This window comes from Sesamum indicum, linkage group LG8 (assembly GCF_026168435.1).
Source record: "Sesamum indicum cultivar Baizhima isolate 11 linkage group LG8, ASM2616843v1, whole genome shotgun sequence".
Taxonomy (NCBI): Eukaryota; Viridiplantae; Streptophyta; class Magnoliopsida; order Lamiales; family Pedaliaceae; genus Sesamum; species Sesamum indicum.
The window spans coordinates 17,106,565-17,112,317 of record NC_142664.1 but is presented as its reverse complement, the minus strand read 5'-3'; the positions used below and the strand labels follow the sequence as shown (position 1 = coordinate 17,112,317).

The 5,753-nt window shown below is 37.7% G+C and overlaps 1 pseudogene; it reads right to left on the bottom strand.

Annotated features, from left to right (window-relative positions):
• Positions 1-2,730: 2,730 nt before the first annotated feature.
• On the bottom strand, positions 2,731-4,997 carry LOC110012420 (uncharacterized; annotated as a pseudogene).
• Positions 4,998-5,753: the final 756 nt, after the last annotated feature.

Genomic DNA, 5,753 nt, shown 5'->3' with positions numbered 1-5,753 from the left:
CATACCTTAACCAGGAAATAAGGAATTTAGCCGGACATATTAATGGAAGAACACACTAAAAAGTGAAATTCCATTAATTCCGGCTGTAAAATAAAAATAAAAGAGAAAAGATGAACAAGAATTCTATGGAGTTCTAAATAAATGAAAACGAATCCCTTCAAATGAAGAAATCCCCCCTATTTATAATAAAACTCTCCTACGAATCTAGACGTAGTGGGTGGATAGATACGTGATAAACTCTAAAAAGGTAAATAAATTACAAGAGATAAGCTTTAAAGAATCTTTTCTAAATCTAAACACTTGATTCCTTTATCTCTTGCGGAAATCGCTCGTGCTTATCCTTATCCCGAGTTGACTACTCCACTAAGCGTGGGCACGCTTTGTCAATTCTGTAGAAATTTCCTTGTAATCTTCCTTTTTTGCTGAATATGCAATAAAATCACATAATTAGGAATATTTTGGCTTCAAAAGAAAGATTAAATCGCTATAAAATCATGATAATTGCAGAGTTATCAAATACCCCCACACTTAACTATTTGCTTGTCCTCAAGCAAAATCAAGATGCATTCAAAAATTCATCCCAAATTTTAAACTACTTAAGGCAATTTGTAATCATGTGCAAAGTAAATGACATACTTTATGAAGGAGATAATTCAACATGTATCAAACAAGTTTTCACGTGATGACCATTATCAAAATCAATCGCATAAAACTAGTGGACTATTTTCTCTCCATTTTCCATTCTCTCAAGTATATGTATGGCTCAACTGTATCTCTCGACACTTACTATGACAATGCTTCACCATAGGCTTGCCTATACATCATATCTCCATCACTTTTGAAATATACACATATATGGATCAGAAGGTCTTTAATTTTGGTTGTAATGGGGCTTTGGTTTAGGGTAGGGTAAAAGGATAATGAGGTTAAATTCCAAGAAACTAATTAGAGCACCAAAAAAAATTTGAGTAAACAATAATTCGAAGCTCTCAAAGTTTACTCATCTCCCTTCAATATCTTTCGACAATTTCTTGAACTATGCCTTTCTTATTCCTTTTGGAGAGTTCATATATATTTTTTTCTCTCTTTTTTTTTTGTTTTCTCTTTCTCCTCTCCATTTTTTTTGTGAGAGGCATAGACCAAGAAAATTGATTTCGGTTCCCACAAAGTAAAGAAGAACATAATTTTGGAACCCCCACACTCATTTTGAGATACATCTTTTAAGCATGTAAATCACAAAGATTTTGAAAATCTTCCATTTTGAGAACTTGTTCTTTTGAACATAAACCCATTTCCCTTGATGCTCTAATAGTTTTTAGAGGGATCAAAATCAAGATTTTAAACAAACTACGGGATAGGTTCGTATATGACGGGTTATTCAACAAAATAGGTCGAAAGGTTCAAAGGGGTTCTCTAAAGTTAAAATGTGTTGGGTGGTTAAAGAAGGCTAAAAGTGGTTTCTAATGCCGTTATCATATCCAGATAAATGCACACTTGTGTGGCCTCGATGTGGTTCAAGGCAAGTTCTAGGAAGACAAAACCATAGAAGTGTTATTCTCTCAAGAAAGAATGAAGATTTTTTTTTTTTTTATGGACATATCAAGCACAAAATCTCACGAGGTATGTTTTAATCCACTAATCCTACATCAGAAGATTTTAACTCAAGTCATTTTGGTAAAAACAAGCTTTCAACTAGTGAATTATCCTCAAACATAAAAAATGCATTCGTTTTACACATAACATCATCAAGCCAAGATTAGTCTAAATTGAAAGGGTTTTATCATGCCAAAGTTTTTCCACCAAAATTTGCCAAAAAGTTTCTCTTTTCAAGTCAACTTGAAAAAGAAAAAGCAAAAATTTTCGCTAGGCACAAAGAAAATTCATCTACCGCCAATCATATCAACAAAAATTATCATGTATAAGCTCAAGAACCACACCCCCACACTTAAAATTCACATTGTCCGCAATGTGGACATTGACATGCAACTCAAGGATTAAAAATTAAAATGAGAGAGAGTTTAAGGAAGCGTCCCTGAGTGCATGCCGCGAAGAGTCATGGCGTGGTTGGGCTGGTGGCAGATGGTGGCGACAACTTCATATGGATTGAGAGGAAGAGAGATCTTGGTGGTAGGTGAAATTGCTGCGAGAGAAAGTGAGAGAGAGAGTTAATGAAGATAAAAATGAAGTTAGAGAAAATCTTGGTAAAATATATGAATAGAAGTGGAAAGATTTTGACTGATTTCCTTCATCATTTTGATTTTTTGAATTTTTGATTTTTTATAAATATAAATAAAAATAAAAAAATAATAATAAAAAAAAATAAATGAAGGTAAATGAAGTGAAATAACAGCCTACGAAGTGCGATTAAGCGTGGGCACGCTTAGTGGAAACTCCAAATCTATTTTGGTGAAGTGAGTTAAAACAGTTTTAAAAGATCGACTAAGCGTGGGCACGCTTAGTGGAAGCTCCAAATCTGTTTTGGTGAAGTGAGTTAAAAAGTTTTGAAAGATCGACTAAGCGTGGGCACGCTTAGTGAAAACTTCAAATCTGTCCAATTTGAGCGTCCAAACAGATTTGGATGTTTAATTAAGCATGGCACGCATCGCAAAGCTTGAATAAAAAAACTAAAACTAAAATAAAATGAAATGAAAAAGAGAAGGGATAGAAATTCATGGGTTGCCTCCCATGCAGCGCTTTTCTTTAATGTCTTTGGCTAGACATTGCTGTGCCTCAACTTGAATAAGTTGGACACTCTAAATCCACTTCTTCTATGTAATGCACCTGGTGATGGTGTGGATTTAGGGGAACTTGGCAGTCCATGGATGATTTCTTCCTTGAACTTATTTTGTCATGAAAGACTTTTTTCTTGTAAGTTCTACGACTCGATCTTTTGGCAATTGTTGTCTTGAATACTCCTCTACCATTGAACATGGCATTTTTTGGCAATAAAAGATCAATAGAATCAATGAGAAAAATAGAAGGCACATCATTAGAATATTTCATGGCACCATCAATTTTAAAACTCATAACCTCATTATCAAATTCCATAGAAAGAATTCCGGCATCAACATCAATTTTGGTTTTTGGGGTTTTAAGGAATGGTCTTCCTAGTAAGATGGATGTAGAATTGGGAGAAATATCCCCCCTCATATCAAGCACATAAAAATCAGCAGGAAAAATCAATTCATTAACTTGCACAAGTACATCCTCAAGAACTCCTTCGGGGTAAACTACAGAACGATCGGCAAGTTGAAGAATGACACCCGTTTCTTTCAATGGGCCAACATTCAAAGATTCATATATAGTAAGAGACATAATATTGATAGAGGCACCTAAATCACACATTGCTTTTTCTATTCCAATTTTTCCAATTTTGCAAGGGATAGAAAACGTACCTGGATCATTGCATTTTGGGGGTAATTTTCGTTGGAGAATTGCGGAGACGTTCTCCCCCATACTTACCCGTTCGTTTCCCTTGAGTTTACCCTTGCTAGTGCACAATTCTTTGAAAAATTTCGCGTATCGGGGTATTTGCTTGATGGCATTGAGCAGCGGGATGTTTACCTCCACTTTGCGGAACGTTTCAAGGATCTCTTTTTCCTCCTCTTCCTTCTTCGCTTTGGTGAATCTCTCTGGGAATGGTGGTCTAGTTACCAAAGGCTGCGGATGGTCCACTTCTTGTTTGGTTTGTTCTTGTTGGACCTCAATTTCTTTTTTCGGCTTTCTTTCACACCGAGCCCACGTTTGGTGTCATCTTCGTTCACATGTTCCTACAATTCTTTTCCACTACGAAGCGTTATAGCACTAACATTTTGTCTAGGGTTAATGACAGATTGAGAAGGTAGCTTACTTTGAGACTCTAGCTTACCAATAGACGATGCCAGCTGACTGATTTGAGATTCTAGATTTTGAATGCTCGCCTGAGTCTGTTGTTGAAATTGTTGGAAGCTCGCCTGGGTCTGTTGCTGGAATTGTTGGGTCTGTTGTTGGAATTGTTGTGTGTTGGTCACTAGTGCTTTCATCATGTCTTCGAGAGATGTGTTCGGCGTGGGGTTAGGCTGTGGAGGTGGTCGGTATTGGGGTTTTTGAAAGTGTTGGTTGCCGTAATTCAGATTCGGGTGGTCCCTCCATCCGGGGTTGTATGTGTTGGAGAAAGGATCATATCTTCTCTGTTGTTATCCGGCGAATCCTCCTACGGCGTCGGCATGTTCGGTAGTTGATTCTTGAAGAGTTGGGCACATGTTGGTAGCGTGCCCCGTTAAGGTGCAGATACCACACGCTTTGACTTGTTGATAAGTATCTGCAACAACTTTTTCAACAACAGTGGTGAGTTGATTTAAACGTTCTTCAAGATTACTTACCTCGTTGCTTTTCCTAGGTGGATCATCGTGTCTAACCCCAAATTATTGCGTGTTGGACGCCATGATCGAGATTAGTTTACGCGCCTCGGTGGGGGTTTTGTTGAACAATTCTCCGCCACTTGCCGCATCTATTAGTTTCCTATCCATATTTGATAGACCTTCATAGAAATACTGGATCAACAAGTGGTTCGGGATTTGATGATGGGGGAAACTTTCCACTAGCCGATTGAATCTTTCCCAATATTCGAAAAGACTTTCTCCCGCGAATTGTCGAATCCCGCTGATCTCCTTCCGGATCGTTGTGGCTCTTGAGGCAGGGAAATATTTCTCAAGAAATTGCCTCTTGAGATCATTCCATCTTGTAATGGATCCTGAAGGTAGAAAGTACAGCCAATCCTTCGCTTGGTCGGCAAGAGAGAAGGGGAACGCTCTCAATTTGACTTGTTCCTCGCTTATGCCTTGTGGGCGCATTCCGGAGCATACCACATGGAATTCATTTAGATGCTTATGTGGATCTTCACCTGCGAGGCCACGGAAAGTGGGAAGTAAATGAATTAATCCAGATTTCAGTTCAAAGTCTACCTCTAAATCAGGGTACTCAATGCACAGTGGTTGTTGGTTCAGATCGACGTCATGTCATTGATCGATCTTTCAGGAATCAAAGCCATTATCTCTTCTTCGGATTCGCTTAGGGATTTCTCAAACTCCAAAGTTATGTCTTCTTCGTCTTCGTATGGAGCGGATGTTCCTTCCGATTGTTGCTTAGTTTCCCGATGAAGTCTTCGTGCGGTCTTTTCGATTTCTGGGTCGTATACCAATTTACCTGTACGAGAAGACCTTGGCATCAATGGTGATAAAATTAAGTAATAAAAAAAATAAAGAAATATACTTAAAAACGCCAATCCCCGGCAACGGCGCCAAAATTTGATGAGTGTCGAAGTCACCAAAAATAATTCCTACTACACTTGTGAAAGTGGGAGTAGGGTCGATCCACAGGGATTGGTTTTAAGTTAATTTCTTTTAGAAAAATGGAAAATAATGGGGAAGGTTGTGATAAATAGAAGTGATAAAAAACTAAATAATTAAAATTACCTGATAGAGATATGAGAGAGAGATTTCCCGGTTAAGGCTAGGATTATGCTTGATTCTTGTGAGTTGATCATTGATGCAAGAATAACACATGTATGGACAAATAAACCAGTTATGGTCGTTGGTACGACCTAACAACCTCACTTTTCCTTACCTTTTCGTTAGCCAAAGTACGACCGTTGGCTAGATCTCTAATTAACAGACAACCTTGAGAACGTCCACAAGATTTAATCTATTAACAGCATTAAGAATTATAAAGGTCTGATTCTAATCAACAAACTCCTACGAGGACAATTCGTTTAA